The 16,896-nt window shown below is 44.6% G+C and overlaps 1 long non-coding RNA gene across 2 annotated transcripts; it reads right to left on the bottom strand.

Annotated features, from left to right (window-relative positions):
• Positions 1-5,990: 5,990 nt before the first annotated feature.
• On the bottom strand, positions 5,991-8,740 carry LOC103884014. 2 transcript variants are annotated; one of them, XR_646454.4, is made up of 3 exons: positions 8,653-8,740; positions 6,545-6,652; positions 5,991-6,085 (listed from the first exon to the last, which is right to left on the bottom strand). It is a non-coding gene; the product is annotated as an uncharacterized LOC103884014 (long non-coding RNA). The 2 variants fall into 2 exon arrangements; XR_001902144.2 differs by lacking the exon at positions 8,653-8,740 and adding an exon at positions 7,445-7,527.
• Positions 8,741-16,896: the final 8,156 nt, after the last annotated feature.

Raw genomic sequence — 16,896 nt, 5'->3', positions numbered from 1 at the left:
CTCTGTAGCAGGTCATAAAACTCTTATTCCAGGGATGCTGTCCTATCCCAAAGGGAAAGACACAAGGATGTGGAGCAGAATCTGAACAAGCAGCCCTTGCTAAGTTCGCCCCCGTTTATCACCATTTGATCATAACCCTTTTGTCCAATCTCACTTCTCCACAAGGATCCACTTCTTCATCAAACTTAACATAAAAATACACAGGTTTCCCTGTCTCCTTGTGTCTTTATTTCTGAAGGCTCCCGTGTAACATAAAACTTACATTAAATAAACTCGTGGCTGGGCGCGGTGGCTCAAGCCTGTAATCCCAGCACTTTGGGAGGCCAAGGTGGGCAGATCACGAGGGCAGGAGATCAAGACCACCCTGGCTAACACGGTAAAACCCCGTCTCTACTAAAAAATACAAAAAACTAGCTGGGCGAGGTGGCGGGCACCTGTAGTCCCAGCTACTCGGGAGGCTGAGGTGGGAGAATGGCGTGAACCCGGGAGACGGAGCTTGCAGTGAGCTGAGATCCGGCCACTGCACTCCAGCCTGGGTGACAGAGCGAGACTCCGTCTCAAAAAAACAAAACAAAACAAAACAAAAATTAATTCGTATGCTTCTCTCTTGTTAATCTGTCTTCTGTGTAGGGCCTCAACCCTGAATCTTGATGTGATGAAAAGATATTACTTTTTCTCCTCTACAGTTTCTGGTGCCCAACATGGGGCAATGGAGACATCACACTCCCTCTGAAGCCTGCAGAAAAGATCCTGAGACAACCGACAAAAAGCCAGCAGAAGGTAGGAATTCTCACCCAGGTCAGCTCTCCGCATCTCTATCTGTAATGCCCAGTCAAGACAGGAGGTAAGCCTGGGTGTGGTGGCTCACCTATGTAATCCCAGCACTTTGGGAGGCCAAGGCAAGTGGATTACCTGAGGTCAGGAGTTCAAGACCAGCCTAGCCAACATGGTAAAACCCCATCTCTACTAGAAATACAAAATTAGCTGGGCATGGTGACTCACACCTGTAATCCCAGCTACCTGGGAGGCTGAGGCATGAGAATCACCTGAACCTGGGAGGTGGAGGTTGTAGTAAGCAACAGCCTGGGTGACAGAGCAAGACTTTGTCTCCAAAAAAAAAAAAGACGGGGTAAAAATTTCTCCTAGTGCTTCCTTTCTCAATTCAGGCCAGCAGGAGAAAACATTTGTTTGGGTTGTGATATTAAATAAATTTGCTCTTTTTCTTGTTAATCTGTCTTTTGCTATAGGTGTGTTAGGGTAAAGGGGTCTGGATCCAGATGCCAAGAGAGGGTTGTTGGATCTTACTCAAGAAAGAATTCAGGGCAAGTCCATAAAGTGAAAGCAAGCTTATTAAGAAAGTAGAGGAATAAAACAATTGCTACACCATACACAGAGCAGCCCCGAGGGCTGCTGGTTGCCCATTTTTATGGCTATTTCTTGATAATATGCTAAACAAGGGGTGGATTATTCATGCCTCCCTTTGTTAGACCATATAGGGTAACTTTCTTATGTTGTCACGGCATTTGTAAACTGTCATGGTGCTGGTGGGAGTGTAGCAGTGAGGACGAAGAGAGGTCACTCTCGTCGCCATCTTGGTTTTGGTGGGTTTTGGCTGACTTCTTTACTGCAACCTATTTTATCAGCAAGGTCTTTATGACCTATATCTTGTGCTGAACTCGTATCTCATCCTGTGATTTAGAATGCCTAATCATCTGGGAATGCAGCCCAGTAGGCCTCAGCCTCGTTTTACCCAGCTCCTGTTCAAGATAGAGTTGCTCTGGTTCAAACGCCTCTGACAAGTGACTCAGTCACGGACCTAGTGATGGGTGAGAAAAAGATTGGGTTTTCTTCCTTACAACCCAATCAGTCAAAAAGATGCAAAATTTTGTTTTTTATCTAGAATATCAGACACAATTCTTTCTCTGCCTCACTGAGGAAATATTATTTAGAAAATATTTGTCTGCATTACCGTAGTCCCCTGTTATCCACAGTTTTACTTTTTGAGATTCAGTATTCACAATAAGATGTTTTGAGAGAGAGACCACATTCACATAACTTTTATTACAGTCTATTGTTATAATTGTTCTATTTTATTATTAGTTATTATTGTTAATCTCTTACTATGCCTAATTTATACATTAGACTTTCTCATGGGTATGTATGTATAAAAAGAAACAGAGTATATACAGGGTTTGTGCTATCCAGGGTTTCAGATACACACTGTGGGGCTTGGGACATAATCCACCAAGGATAAGGTGGACTACTGTATTTCAATTTTCTCCTCTTCTCCCATAATGTAAACATCTCACAACAAGCAGGTACTTCCAAGAAATGAGAACAATTTCCAAATGGAATCATGACACTAAAGAAAATTCAGAAATTTAAGAAATCTTTAGGTTCACGTGGATACAATTTGTATTTTAGACAAAAGAAGTTCAGTTTCCCAGGAGTGACCAGAGGATGTGCCCATGATGTGTCAGCAGCCTTTACTGGTGACTTCTTCAGTGAGGGCTGATGAGTTTCTGCCTTCACTGGGGACCTTGACAGCTGACTTGGGCCTTCCAGGCTCCAGACTCCTTGTGTGGACTTATTCAGGCCAACTTTCCACAGGAGAGTATCAGAGAAGAGGCCACAAAGGGCAGGAGACCCTGAGATCTGCTCCACTGTGGGACCTGCTTTGTAGCAGACCCATATACTTTCTTGTTCCTTTGTCAATGTAGATGGGCCTCAGTGTCCTCTTCAGTAAAATGAAGACAATAATTCCACCTAGCCAGGCGTGGTGGCTTACCCCTATAATCCCAGTACTTTGGGAGGCTGAGGTGGGCGGATCACCTGAGGTCGGGAGTTGGAGATCAGCCTGACCAACATGGAGAAACCCCGTCTCTACTAAAAATACAAAATTAGCCGGGCATGGTGGCGCATGCCTGTAATCCCAGCTACTCAGGAGGCTGAGGCAGGAGAATCCCTCGAACCTGGGAGGCAGAGGTTGCAATGAGCTGAGATCGTGCCATTGCACTCCAGCCTGGGCAACAAGAGCTAAATTCCGTCTCAAAATAATAATAATAATAATAATAATTCCAACTGATGTGATTGCTTTGAAGAATAAAGATGATCCCATGAGTAAAACGCCTGGCACAGTTTATTGCCAACAGAACGAACTAAACAATAGCTAGAAATAATGAAAAAATTTAAATATTATAATCAGGATGTGAGGAAACAGTTTGGTTAGAAAGTCTGTTCTATATTTTCTACATGCGACAGACACTCTTACAATTCTTGAGTAGAGTTGCGGTTGGTTACAATACATAAATTTATTCTTACTTTGTACACCTCAACCTAGGGGCTCTTGAATTAAGATGAAAGGTTATGCAAACCTATATTTTATTACCAGGGCCCAGATCCCTTTTTCTTTTGTTAAAGTAGAACTGCAGGATCCAGAAAAAGCTTAAAAAGACAAAGCACCTATTCACTTCCTCCCACAGACCTTCCCATTTCCTCTGATTCCATCCACAATAATCGAACAGCTTTTGTGCAAAGAAAGGAACAAGTGAGGCTCCTTATTTCTTACTGCCATCATGCCTGGGCTCAGCTCTGAAAGAAGAAAGTTCTTTTCCAGTAGGTTTGATCTCTTTCCTCTCCTTTCCTTCTGCTAACCAAGGCTTAGTCTCACTCATAGCTTCTCTGACGTTTTTACAGATTTTATAGTGTTGGGATTTAAAATATCTCATTCTTCAGGAATCATCTTGCTATCAAGCCTGAGTTAGAGTTAAAGTAAATGAATTTTGTATTCACGGTTCTGTGTTTTTAACCTCTTTTGGCTACTTTATTTTCTTCAGAGAAGTATTGTTTGGTTCACTGTCTTGATATTTTACTTTTCATTCAAACTCTCTTGTCAATAGGTTAAACCGCAAAGTGCAATTTACAAAATGTTGAGAAATGAAGTATTATTCACTAATAACACAGATGATAATTGTCACGCACGTCCGTGTGAAGAGACCGCCAAACAGGCTTTGTGTGAGCAACAAAGCTGTTTATTTCACCTGGGTGCAGGCAGGCTGAGTCCGAAAAGAGAGTCAGTGAAGGGAGATAGGCTTGGGCTCAGAGGCCTGACAATAACTAAGGTAAGTTTCTTATTTTGTTGAGCTGGTTCTAGAAGGTAAACAAAAATTAGTTTAAGTACGGCATTCCCTCCACATTTATGCAGGGCTCACTCTAGGCGGAGTTCTATTTTGGTGACTGTGGGAAATCACCAAAACTGTGGGAAAAAAATGACCCCCCCACACGAGTGACCCATGTAAATTAAACGGGGTGGGGACTTTCGAGAGAGTTTTTTTGTCCAGGTTCCCTATTTCTAAGTATGTCTATAGTTATGTCAATAAATAAGCAGTGTCACCTGTGTTCCCATGTCTGTGGATGACGGATGCTAAAGTGCGTGATTGCATAACCGCTTAAGATTGTTCTGGAGTGAATGAAGAAGAGTGTGTGTGTGTGTGTGTGTGTGTGTGTGTGTGTGAATGATACTTGACCGTGTGTCTACATCATTTCCAGGGTCTTCAGTGAAGGAGCCTCATTCATTCCCTCTCTCTTGCCTCTGGCGTTAGAAACATCTTTGTGCAGGCCTGCCGTTGAACAAGGGGTGGTAGACACCGCCTTAGGGAATTAAAAGGCATGTTTTCCAATGCTCGAGATATAGTGAAGAAATGTGTCAGCTGGTGAAAAAAGCTTGGTCTTCTGGTGAGGTCCTGAGTGGGCCCACAGGCCTTACGGGGACAGGGCCCGCAGCAGGTTCTTTTCCGGAGAATGCGGGGAGGATACTCCCAGCAAACAAGTGAGGCCTCCGGTAATGCGATCTGACAGTGTTCCCAGTGGTGGGCGGCCAGCGGGGAGGGCCAAGAGAGTGCTGGTAGTTAGGGAAGGATTTGCATAATTACATTCACCTGAGGGACTCCATTTACCCAACAATGCGTCTCATTGTGGTAAAGCCAGCAGCTGGCCATACAGTTAGAACAATGTGAGCTTTGGCCTTATTCTTCCAAAACAAATGCTTGGACTTTGAAAAAAAAGTGACAATTAGCATTTTGAATGGTATAGAGTTATGAATAGTACACATGTTAGCATGATGTGTAACACTCCGTATTGTGAGGCGTGCATTTGTGTGCAGGACTTACATTACTTCGTACTACAGCAGAAGGATTATATACTAGTAACAGTACTACATTCCTATGTGCACGACCTATACTGTACACATTTCATATAATAACAAATCATAATGTATACTTGAGATTTATGCATTAAATGCCCATGAACAAGTGAGATGACTCCCGAAATAAGCATTCTCTCCCGACGTTTAGTAGAGTTAGATATTAAAGGTGTTTTTAGTGTAAGGCACTTACTGTTTTAAGCTCAGTACAGTGGCTTTTGTTTTCTGACTGTGAAGGATTACAATGGATTTGAGAGATGTGAATCAGAATTTCGAGGAGGTGCTTTATTGAAGAGGCTGCAGGGTTCGCACAGTGCTGGCTCTCTGGCTGGGGGCATGTTTACCTAAGACTCCAAATGGGAGAGTGGAGATATGAGGACCTAGCGCAAATATTGTGCCCGGCTCATTTCCTGGTATTGCCCACATTTACATTCAAAAGGGAGGTGTGGGGAGTGAAGGCTGTGTAGGTTTAGAGGCAATTCTTTTTATTATGCCCAGTACTTGTTACGTTTTGTCCCTCAAAATGAGAACACAGGATGCATTTCTAAGGAAAGAAAGCCCCTAAAGGGGTTTGTCTATTCTCAACTTTAATTAAATACACATTTTAAATATCGCATTTGTAAGCATAGCAGCACTGGAATTTCTTTTCAGCATTTTATTGAAAAGTAGGGAAATATTGGAGCATTCCAACTGGGGAAGGAAACTAAGCTTCTCTTTTGAAGCTCCAGCTGCACTTAGGTCTAATGCGAAAGGCAGTATTTGCTTTAGCCGCTTCCTGACTTTTCGATGAGATGTGGAAACTAGAAGTTAGCAGGATTCCAAAGCTGAGAGTCAAATCCTAGGTCCATGCCCTTGGCTCAGTCCCTGTCTTCCAGAGATGGCATCCTGAGTAAAGACAAATACTGCTGGTTTTTCTCTTCCTCCAGATCAGGTAGTAGAATGACAAGTGACTGTCATTCTGCTGCTATGGAGAATGCGCACTCAGAGGAAGAGAGTGGTACGTAATACATCGCTGGATGGCGGGGCTGTGGTACCTTGCACACACAGGAAGCCTCTTTGGGAGGGCCCCATATAGCAGGCCCCGTCAGTTCTCAAGACCCGGCCTCCTTCTGTGCCTCGTCAACCTGCCACCACCCTGCCACCAAAGTGAGCACTCTCAAACAAAAACCCTCTCCTTGAAATTCCCGTGGCCCCATGACTTATGGCAGTGGTCCTCAACCCTGACCACACATCAGAACCACCTGGACACAACCCCACCCCAAACCTTTGCAAACAGAATTCTCAGGGACAGACAGGACACAGAAAGAAAATCTGTATTTGTAGTTTACTTTTCAAGTCTTTTACCTTTTTGGAATCAGAGATATAACTCCAGCCACACAAAAGAACTCAAGCTTCCATGATGTGTATTTCCAGAGGAATTCCATTTCCCTCCTGAATTGCCTCTGAGGAATCCTGGGTTAAAGGAGAGGAGCGATAGTTCGGTTTTCCTTTTTTCTTTTTCCTGTTATACCAGCTGAGACCTCCTGCCCTCAACTTTTTCCTTGATCAGTTTGGAGGTCTCAATATCTGTCTTTGCATCACTTTACCCTCTCCATTCCCCAGGACATTGCCACCACCATGCTGTCACTGAGCAGTGATAGAGAGCTTCGGTAATAACCTGGCATAAAACTTAACTGAAGACCTTAAGGTATAAAGCTTAACTAATGCTGACACTGAGCAGTGGTGTAAAGCTTAACTAATGACCTAATGATGAAAGACAGCAATAGGAAACAACTTAATAGTCCATACCAGACACCACTGCTCCTGCGTGACTTGGCCCTTCCCACCATCAGACAAGTTAGCACCTGGTTATCACTGTCCTGATACCCTGACCTTATCCGCCCCCTGCCTCTTCTTCCCCTCTTATCTCCTGTCCTCTACTCCAGTTTCAAGTTCTTTCCCTTTCTCTGCAACCCAAAAATCATCTCCGTCTTCCTCTGGGAACCACCCAGATGATGCCCAAGTTGAAGGCTTCTTTCCTGCGTCTGATCTTCCCTGTGTCCGACCACACCCTTCATTTTTCAGAGCAGCTTTGCACTTTTGGCCTCAAGTTCCCGCTCCAGCCAAGCCCCTCTGAGGTTTGTATTTAAGAAACATTATTAGCATGCATTTCCTAAAGAAAGCATTCTCTGAAAACAAATTCTGTCGTTTTCTCTATATTGTCAGATTTTAAAAATTGCAAATATCTTTCTTGCCGGGACTGACTCTCAAAAGCTCTCCAGATGATTCTTCTCTGTGGAAGTGTTGCTGGAAAGGGGGTCCCTACCCAGACCCCAAGAGAGAGTTCTTGGATCTTGCACAATAGAGAATTCTGGGCAAGTCCACAGAGTAAAGCGAAAGCAGGTTTATTAGAGAAGTAAAGAAACAAAGAGTGGCTATTCCATAGACAGAGCAGCCCCGAAGGCTGCTGGTTGGCTATTTTTATGGTTATTTTTTGATCATATGCTAAACAAATGATAGATTATTCGTGAGTTTTCTGGAAAAAGGGTGGAGATTTCCCCCCAGCTGAGGGTTCCTCCCCTTCTTAAGCCATATAGAGTAAGTTCCAGTTGTTACCATGGCATCTGTAAACTGTGATGGCACTGGTGGGAGTGTCTTTTAGCATGCTAATGTGTTATAATTATCATGTAATGAACAGTGAGGAGGACCCGGGTCACTTTCATGGTATTCTTGGTTTTGTCCGGCTTCTTTACTGCATCCTGTTTTATCAGTAGGGTCTTTATGACTGACCTGTATCTTGTGATACCAGTCCTGCCAACTTCCTATCTCATCCTGTGACTAAAAACACTTAAACCCCTGGGAATGTAGCCCGGCAGGTCTCATCTTCATTTCACCCAGTTCCTATTCAAGATGGAGTCACTTTGGTTCAAATACCTCTGGCAGAATATGCTAATGAGAGCCTAGGCCATCTTGTAGATGGACTCCTGCTTATCCCAGGAGAATCTTTTCCACCTTTTGCTCCATGTAACACCAATGTAACTTTTCCTTTGTCACACTGCTATACTTTGTACCTATCAGTCTTGAAGCAGTCATCTTGCAGTAAGGGAATTTGTCACTGAAAGGGGGTTGTCACTTTCAGACTTCCCAACTGGTCCGAGAGCACCTTGAAAGCAAGTCTTGCTCATTATGATGTCTCTGGCAGTTCAGTATGCTTGGCACAGAGGGGAGTGTTCTATCCTGTTTGCTGAATGAAGATGTGGGATGATAATGTATGCTGGATTAGGCAACAAGGAAGTCATTAGTGACAGTGGTCACTCTCAAAGAGGTGCTCATTGGGGACAGGCTGCTCCGAGAGCTGCTGCTGATGGGACCTGTACACAAGTGCTTAACTGATGGGATCCCCGCACACCTCCACTCTCTAGCCACACCCTCTGATGTGGCCTTAGCCCTAAGGAAGGATGTCATTTACTTACTGATCTACCCAGACGGTCATGGTTTTAGTTTGTCAGCGGGAGGAGGCCCCTGTGAACTCAGAGGCACTGGTTGTAGCAGAGTCCCTGGTTGCTGTGTTGCTCCCATCTCCTGAGATAGCAGTCATGATTAGAACCCTACTGCATCACTGTATTCCATTTTCTCTGTGAAGGAGGAAAACCTATCACAGAATGAAAGGAAGGTACTTTAGGAAGGCCATCATCACCTCACATCTGAAAAAATGTTCAAAGAGCCCAAGATGTTCCACAGGCAACTCAAACTCCACGTGTGCAAAATGGAAGTCTTCACCTCTCCTGGGCACATCTGCCCTCCTCCTGCGCGTCCTTCATTGGGTACACCTGGTTGCCAACCTAGAAGTCCTCCTGCATCACCACTCCTCTCAGTCTGCCCACAAGTCTTACCAGGTTCACCTTAGAAGGCTAGTTCCCATCACCACCTCCCCTTCATTCTTCCCTCACTGCCCCGCCTGGGTCCAGTATCCTCCCGTGATTAGATAATGCTTTCCTCACAAGTTTCATTTCCAGATGCCCTCCAGATATCCTCTAAAAACAGGATCTGATTGCCCTGTGGTATGGTTTGACTGTCACCCCACCCAAATCTCATCTTGAATTGTAGCTCCTGTAATTCCCATGCATCACAGGAAAGACCCAGTGGGAGGTTATTGAATCATGGGGGGAGGTCTTTCCCGTGCTGTTCTCATGATAGTGAATAATTCCCACGACATCTGATGGTTTTGTAAATGAGAGTTTCCCTGCACATGCTCTCACTTGCTGGCTGCCCTTTGTAAGACCTCCCTTTGCCCTTCCTTCATCTTCCGCCATGATTGTGAGGCCTCCCCAGCCATGTGGAACTGTGAGTCCATTAAACTTCTTTCCTTTATAAATTACCCTGTCTCGGGTATGTCTTTATTAGCAGCATGAGAATGGACTAATACGCCTTGCTTTAAACACTTGCATGTCCCTCTTTACTCTCAGCCCACTGGACGCGTCCTGACTCTCTAGTTTGGTATACCAGTCCACTGACTTCTGTGCCCACCTACCCCTCTGGGCTTTTCAGCAGCACCTGCATGGGCATGGTGCTTCAGCCAGTTTCCTGAGCATGACCAGCTCCTGCAGCCTCCTTGGCTTTGCATGTGCTGTTCCCTGTGCCTGCACCCTCTCTCCTGTGTGTTGGACTCATCCCCAGATGACTCTGAATCCCCCTCTATGTTCTCTGTCCCTTCACTGTGCAATTGTGCCCTCCTCATTGTCACACCTAGTGTCCACATGCAATCATTTATTTTATCTTCCCCACAGGACCTTGGTGTCATGAAAGGTGATGAGCTGTTCATTTTTCTCTCTCCACAATCTGTTGAAGTGTCTAGTATGTATTTGGTACAAAGTAAATCTTTATCAAATTGAAAGTCGATCAGGGGCTGGATGCAGTGGCTCACACCTGTAATCCCAGCACTTTGGGACGCCAAAGTAGGCAGATCACTAGAGGCCAGGAGTTCGAGACCAGCCTGGTCAACATGGTGAAACCCTATGTCTACTAAAAATACAAAAAATTAGCTAGGCTTGGTGGCACGTGCCTGTAGTCCCAGCTACTCAGGAGGTTGAGGCAGGAGAATCACTCGAACCCAGGAGGTAAATGTTGCAGTGAGCCAAGATCACACCACTGCACTCCAGCCTGGGCAACAGAGAGACTCTTGTCTCAAAAAAAAAAATGTCTATCAGCAGGGACCTCAACAGCTGTACAATGGAATAATGGAATAGCAGGCAACTACCAAGAATGATTTAGCTCCACACATATTGATGATAATTTCAGGGTGATATTTACAATGTACCTTTTTTTTTTTTTGTAAAAGGTAGAAAAATAACTCTTTACATTTGCTTTTGCATATCTGAATGTAGAGAAACATACGGAGGAAATCCTTGATTGACCCAGTGAGCGAGGTTGGAGGAAGGAGAGGAAGGGTGATTTTCTTTATAACTCTATTGTTTGTCTCCTCACAAAGAGCTTTATTGCTTCTGTAAAACCAATTAGGCAAAATAAAGTAAATGGTTGCTGGATGATTAAATAGGCTTCAGGAAAGAAGTTTTCAGAAAAGGAGGAATACTGTTTCTGTTTCTTCTGAAGAAAACCAAAATTGGCAGAAAATATAACTACAGTATTATTATTCACTTTGCAAAGGATTTTTCTCTACCCTAAAAGAATCTTCACGAGCTTCTTTTTAAAAGGCATCTCCGGTAAAGCTCTGACGCATTTCATCCTATTCCTCATGTCATTAACTGCAGTGCTTGACAGAGGGTGGGACTGAGAAAGAGAAAGTTTTAAGAGTCGGTGCCAATTGAAGATCAATCTGCAATGAGATAAGCTCCATTGATATTATAATGTAATTATGGGGGGAAATTATTACATTGAAAAAATTCAAAGTTCACCTAGCTTTTCTGGAGGAGAGGCACCAGAGGAGCCTACTGGAAGGAGAAGAGAAGGTGTCCCGCTTCCCAGGGCTGGGGACCACAGGCAAGGCCATGGACTTGAGGGCACTTCTCCAATCTCTAGCAGATAAATTATGCCCAAATCCCACATCTTACTGAGAAAGCAGGTGTCTGCAATTAGTCACGGAAGTGAGGTGGGTGGTCATGAGCAGAGAAGAAAATTTTTTTAAATAAAAAAATAAAAATTAGGCAAAGTAGAACTTGACAGTCACCATGAAAACAGAAGAAACACTACGAAAGTCACATCATTAGCATGGCTGTGGGCCTGTCTTATCCTTTGGTCTCTAAAGCAGGAGACAATGAGAGCTACTTACTGACTCATTTTTAGTATTTGATAAAAGAAAAAAGCGAATCAATCAGGCTTACCTTATTGACTTATTAATGTCCTTGTTACTAAGGGATAATTTTAAAAAGGATTTTTCTACCAAAAGAAGGGAAATCAATCCATAGACCTCTTTGGGCTCCCACCCGCAATTTGTATAGGATAAAGTCAAGTTTAAAATAGAGAGTGCACCCGTAAGGTTGAGAAGACATCGTGCGGTGACTCCTTTGCATAACATGAAACAAGGTTGGTTGGTCTTTCTCTGTAAAGAACAAGATAGTAAGTATTTCAAGCTTTCTGGGCCAAGAAACATAATCAAGAAACATAATCAAGGATATTATGTAGTTACTTGTATAACAAGAGCAAAACCATTTTTTCCCACAACTTTTAAAATTGATCAATTTAAAAACTTTAAATTGATCAATTTAAAACTTTAAACTGTACTGGTACAGTTTGCATTTTATATTGTTTTCATGTGTCATGCAATAATATTCTTTTTTTTTTTTTTTTTTGAGACGGAGTCTCGCTCTGTCGCCCAGGCTGGAGTGCGGTGGCGCTATCTCGTCTCACTGCAAGCTCCGCCTCCCGGGTTCACGCCATTCGCCATTCTCCTGCCTCAGCCTCCCGAGTAGCTGGGACTACAGGCGCCCGCCACCACGCCCGGCTAATTTTTTGTATTTTTAGTAGAGACGGGGTTTCACTGTGTTAGCCAGGATGGTCTGGATCTCCTGACCTCGTGATTCGCCGGCCTCGGCCTCCCAAGGTGCTGGGATTACAGGCGTGAGCCACCGCGCCCAGCCTATAATATTCTTTTTTTACTTTTTTTTTTTTTTTTTTTTTGAGCCTATAATATTCTTATTAAATTTTCCTGCAAGCATTTGAAAATGGAAAAAGCATTCTTAGCTTGTGGGTCGCACAAAAACAGGTTGTGGCCTGGATTTCACCCTGGGGCCATCATTTGCCGACCCCTGACATAAAACACTTCTGAGTCATGTCAGGGTCCTTAATCAGTTAGGTCATCCAAGCTCATACTGAACTGGGACATGGTTTCAGAATCCTCAACACTGCACGCCTGCCAGAGACAACCACAGGAAGTGGGGAGGGAGAAGCTGTTGGCTCTGCAGTAGCCATCTGACGGCTGCTTGAAGGACCGTGAACTCAGTTATCACCAGCATTCTCCCTGCTCTTTCAGATCTGGGTGCAGTTGGCTCAGTCCTCCATCCCCAGCCTGGGGAAAGTCTCTCTCCCAGATTTCCGCTCCTCCTCAACAAGCTTGCATGTTGTGCCGAAGAGCAATGGCTTCTGCTGTATCAGGTCAGTTTATGAATTCACTTGCCCTTGTGAATTCACGTGCCCTTCATCCTTGCCTCATCCAGAACAGGGAATTCAATTATTTTAATATTTTACATATTTTTTTACAAGCCCACAGAATTTTAATGTAAGTTTGGAGAGACAATAGCAATTTACATGGCAGCAGTAACAGCATCTGCTCAAAGTCATTGTATAAGTCATCATCATAGCTAACACTTCCAGGAAATTGATTTCTTCTGCCAGGAGCTTTTCACATATTATTTAATCCTGCAATAGTCATTAGAAATAGGCTTTTTCTTTCTAACAGTTATTATCCTGTTTTACAAAAAAGAAATGAAGCTTAAGAGACTGAACAGCTTGCTAATCACAGAGCAAGTTAATGATAGAGGTGAATTTTGAACACTGTCAAGTCAGGCAGTGGCTTACGCCTGTAATCCCAGCACTTTGGGGGCTGAGGCGGGTGGATCATTTGAAGTCAGGAGTTCAAGACCAGCCTGGCCAACATAGTGAAACCCCATATGTCTTTAAAATGCAAAAATTAGTCGGGAATGGTGGCACATGCCTATAGTCACAGCTACTAGTTAGACTGAGGTGGGAGGATTGCTTGAACCCTGGAGGTGGAGGTTGCAGTGAGCTGAGATTGTTTCATTTCACTCTAGCCTAGGCGCAGAATGAGACTCCGTCTCAAACAAACAAACAAACAAACACCATAATCAATGAGCCAGAACACAATGAATGAGCCAGAGCCCATGCACCTAAACACAACACAGTTCTCCCTCCACAGCACTTTAATTGAACATCAGACTTTTTGTTGTTGTTGTTGTTGAAAGTTCTTCTATCACCTCCCTGGGAATTCTCACTGTCCTAACCACCTCAAGGAGTGTCCTGGCTTCTAGCCACTCTCCTGGCTCCTCTCCTTGCCCATGTCTTTCTCACCTCTTCTCCCAGATTGTTTTCATGAACTCTTAATGTCTTGATCCAATTCTTTAGAGTAATTTAGCTCTTGCCAGCTCATGTTCCCAACCTGAGCTCTAGCAGAAGCCTTCTGAGGGACATAATGTGATTCTTCAGGAAGAAAACATTGATTGGCCAATTGTATGTGGAAAGCTAGGAGAAGGCCCATAAGGAGAAGGTGGAAGAAATGAAGAACACTAGAAAATCAGAAAATTGAGGGATGTTTTTCTTTCTGAGAGAGAAGAGGGACAGTAAACAAGTGAGAGTGGAAGAAGGCAGAGAAGATGTAAGACTTTTAAAAAAAGAGGTTGCTGGCGAGACGCGGTGGCTCCAGCCTGTAATCCAACACTTTGGAGAGCAGCCGAGAAGTGAATCACCGAAGATCCCGGAAGATCGAACCATCCCTTCATGTCGAGCACCGTCTCTAAAATACAAAAAAGCACAACCGAAGCGTGTGGCGCCTCTTAATCCCAACTGGCGAGAATGGCGTGAACGAGGGTGGAAACTTGCAGTAACCGGGTATCGGCGCCACTACGCTCAACTTTCTAGTTTGGCACAAGCAAATCTCAAAAAAAAGAGGTTGCTTTGCCCCAAACTATTTAGTCAGGTCTTCTACACACAAAAACGCCTTGTGAGAAAATGCAGAATGTGGGAAATCAAGAAATGAAGAATTCAGTGGAGATAGATGGTGGGAAATGAATGTAAGCTCCCTGAGCATTTAAAGAAATTCTGTAAACTTTCCATAGTGGATTTTTGACACTGGACATTCTACAGGGCACAATAATGTTATCTAAATCCTTGGGAACAGGGTGAATCTACATCATAGAGTGGAAGCCACCAGAGAAGAAGAGATTCTATCTGGATATGGAGAATGAAAAAAAAAAAAGTGTAAAGAGGGTGAGTGTATAGTCATCTGGAAGCCACGTCACAGAGAGGAGGGGAGAGATTAAAGGGGACCTGAATAAGAGCAGGATGGTGGGGCCTGAAAGGATGGGATGAACATGAGAGATGTGATGACACTGGTCAACAGAGACCTCTCTAGGGATGTCAACCAGAAAGGGGTGTAATGTAGGAAATTGGGCGTTTTTACACTTCTTTGGAAGGGCAAGAGAAATGGGCTCTGGGCTGACCTCTAGGAATGAACAACATTGCAGAATGACCCTCCTGGGAACTGCACCCCTGACTCAACAGTGGGGGAATCAAGAGACCACTTTTAGCACGATAGGTTTCTGAAAGAACCCACCCTAGCTGTGGCAGGTGCTGCGGTCACTGCAAGTACTATCTGGAGAGCTATACTAGGCTGCTCCATTTGCAACAGCAAAATGTGAAGAGCCCAGCCCCTGCCTTGCAGCCTCTGCCTTGCAGCCCCCATTGCAGCAGTGACTGGACATGGGAGCACCATTGTGCTTGCCAGCAGAAACCAGCAGAGAAAGATCTCTTCCACTTCATCCTGCCCTTCAGATTCCACACGAGTGCTTCTTATGGGGGATCTTAAATCCATTAAGAACCCTGCCCTGCCAAGCCGTATTGGAGTCAGAGGCAAAAGGAAATGTCAGTAATATTGCATTACTTTTTATCTATTTTTCTTTTTTTGACAGGGTCTGGCTCTGTCATCCAGGCTGGAGTGCAGTGACTCAATCATGGCTCACTGCAGCTTTGACTTCCCAACCTCAGGTGATTCTCCCACTTCAGCCTGTCAAGTAGCTGGGACTACAGGCACACACCATCATTCCCAGCTAATTTTTTTGTATTTTTTTTATAGAGATGGGGTTTTACCGTGTTGCCAGGCTGGTCTTGAACTCAAAAATTGGGCTCAAGCAATCTGTCTGCCTCCGTCTCCCAGAGTGCTGAGACTAAGGGCATGAGTCACTGCACACAGCCACTTTTTTTTTTTTTTTTTTTTTTTTTTTTTGAGATGGAGTCTCACTCTGTAGCCCAGGCTGGAGTGCAGTGGCGTGATCTCGGCTCACTACAGCTCTGCCTCCCGGGTTCATGCTGTTCTCCTGCCTCAGCCTCTCGAGCAGCTGGGACTACAGGCGCCCACCACCATGCCCAGCTAATTTTTTGTATTTTTAGTAGAGATGGAGTTTCACCTTGTTGGCCAAGATGGTCTCGATCTCCTGACCTCGTGATCCGCCCACCTCGGCCTCCCAAAGTGCTGGGATTACAGGCATGAGTCACCGCGCCCGGCCGAGCCACTTTTTCGAAAAATACTGCATTAAGAGTACTGATCTTGATTACTGAGTTTTTTGATGCCCCTTAAATTTTGTGCCTGGGGTGCCTTGCTTGCCTCATCCTAGACCTGGCCCTATTAAGAATTCCAGTTACAAGGGAGTCTTAGAAACACCGTTTTTAGCTTTTCATCCTCTGTGGTACTGACGGCACCATGGAAGAGGCTGGGATGAAGGTAGCATCATCTACAAAAGCCATCCCTGTCAACCTGGCTAGGGCTGTGGAATCCAGCTGTTTGGTCAAACACCAGTCCAGATGTTGCTGTGAGGTATTTTATTTTATTTTATTTATTTTTTTTTTTTGTGAGACGGAGTCTCGCTGTGTCTCCCAGGCTGGAGTGCAGTGGCGCGATCTCGGCTCACTGCAAGCTCCGCCTCCCGGGTTCACGCCATTCTCCCGCCTCAGCCTCCCAAGTAGCTGGGACTACAGGCGCCTGCTACCACGCCCGGCTAATTTTTTGTATTTTTAGTAGAGACGGGGTTTCACCGTGTTAGCCAGGATGGTCTCGATCTCCTGACCTCGTGATCCACCCACCTCGGCCTCCCAAAGTGCTGGGATTACAGGCTTGAGCCACCGCGCCCGGCCGCTGTGAGGTATTTTAAATCAATATTTTATTTTATAAGAAAAATATCAAATATTTTTTTGAAACAGTCTCTCTCTGTCACCCAGGCTTGAGTGTCATGTCACTGTCATAACTCACTGCAGCCTGGAATTCCTGGGCTCAGGCGATCCTCCTGCCTCACCCTCCCAAGTAGCTAGGACTACAGGTGTGAGTCACCACAATCATCTAGTTTCTTCATTTTTTGTAGAGATAGGAGTCTTGCTGTGTTGCCTAGGCTGGTCTTGAACTCCTGGCCTCAAACAATCCTCCGGCCTCGACCTCTCAAAGCGTTGGTATTACAGGCATGGGCTACCATGCCGGCTGG

The sequence above is a fragment of the Papio anubis genome, chromosome 6 (genome assembly GCF_008728515.1).
Source record: "Papio anubis isolate 15944 chromosome 6, Panubis1.0, whole genome shotgun sequence".
In the NCBI taxonomy this organism is placed as follows: Eukaryota; Metazoa; Chordata; class Mammalia; order Primates; family Cercopithecidae; genus Papio; species Papio anubis.
This window is presented reverse-complemented; position numbering and strand designations above follow the sequence as displayed.